Here is a 1,061-nt window from a genome sequence, read left to right as displayed (position 1 = left end):
GGCTGATCTGCCACACGCGCGAATATGTTCCTCAGGGTCAACCCAGTTGTGAAATGTTCTCCAGGCGAGTGAGGAAGAACAATAGTAATCCAGACACTCAGTGGGACCTCACCTGGAACCGCAGGCTCAGAGGCTCAGTGCAGTATGGAACTGGTGGGAAGCGGGAGACAAGTTCTTCTGTTCAGATGCTATGATGGCTCCTCCTTTCCCAGTAACGTCACGGATCAAGGAGCTTTATTGCCGATTCCCTTGGTTTTCAGCTTGGAAGCTGGAGTCTCACAGCTGTGATGGAGGAGTGGTTGGAGCGAGGGAAGGATGGCAAACTGGCACTTAACACCAACCTGCCTTCCCAGACTGGCCGGCCCCTTGTCCCCCACTTCATCTCCCTAGACCTGCCCCCCCTGCGATGTCCCTGCCTGTCCTTTCTCCCCCAGCAACACCCATCACTGCTGACCCTCCTCCTCCCGTCCCTGGGTGTATCACACCCTCCCTCAGAACCAGCCCCCAAAGCAACTGGCACTAACACCCGTCTAGCCCTCTGCTCTGAGTCCTCAACTTCCCTCTCTGTCCCCCAGCCCACTTGCTGCCCGGGGAGAAGAGAAGAGGGAAGACATGCTTTGCACCCCTCAACCCCAAATGGTGGCCGGTTGGGAAAACAGGCTTAATAAGATTTCAGGGACTATGACAGGCAAAGCATGTGCGCCCTAAGAAGTAGATGGGATTGGGTCCAACTGTACATATCAGCAGGAGGAGGAGAAGAAGGAGGAGGAGGAGGAGGAGAAGGAGAAGGAGAAGGAGGAGGAGAAGGAGAAGGAGAAGGAGGAGAAGGAGAAGGAGGTGAAGAAGAAGGAAAAGGAAAAGGAAAAGGAGAAGGAGGAGGAGAAGGAGAAGGAGAAGAGAAGGAGAAGGAGAAGGAGGAGGAGAAGGAGAAGGAGAAGGAGGAGGAGAAGGAGAAGAGAAGGAGAAGGAGAAGAAAAAGGAGAAGAAGAAGGAGAAGAAGGAGGAGGAGAAGGAGGAGGTGGAGGAGGAGGAGAAGGAGGAAGGAGGAAGGAGGAGAAGGA

Source organism: Protobothrops mucrosquamatus, unplaced genomic scaffold, assembly GCF_001527695.2.
Source record: "Protobothrops mucrosquamatus isolate PMUCROS unplaced genomic scaffold, P.Mucros_1.0 scaffold_108, whole genome shotgun sequence".
NCBI lineage: Eukaryota > Metazoa > Chordata > Lepidosauria > Squamata > Viperidae > Protobothrops > Protobothrops mucrosquamatus.
This window is presented reverse-complemented; position numbering follows the sequence as displayed.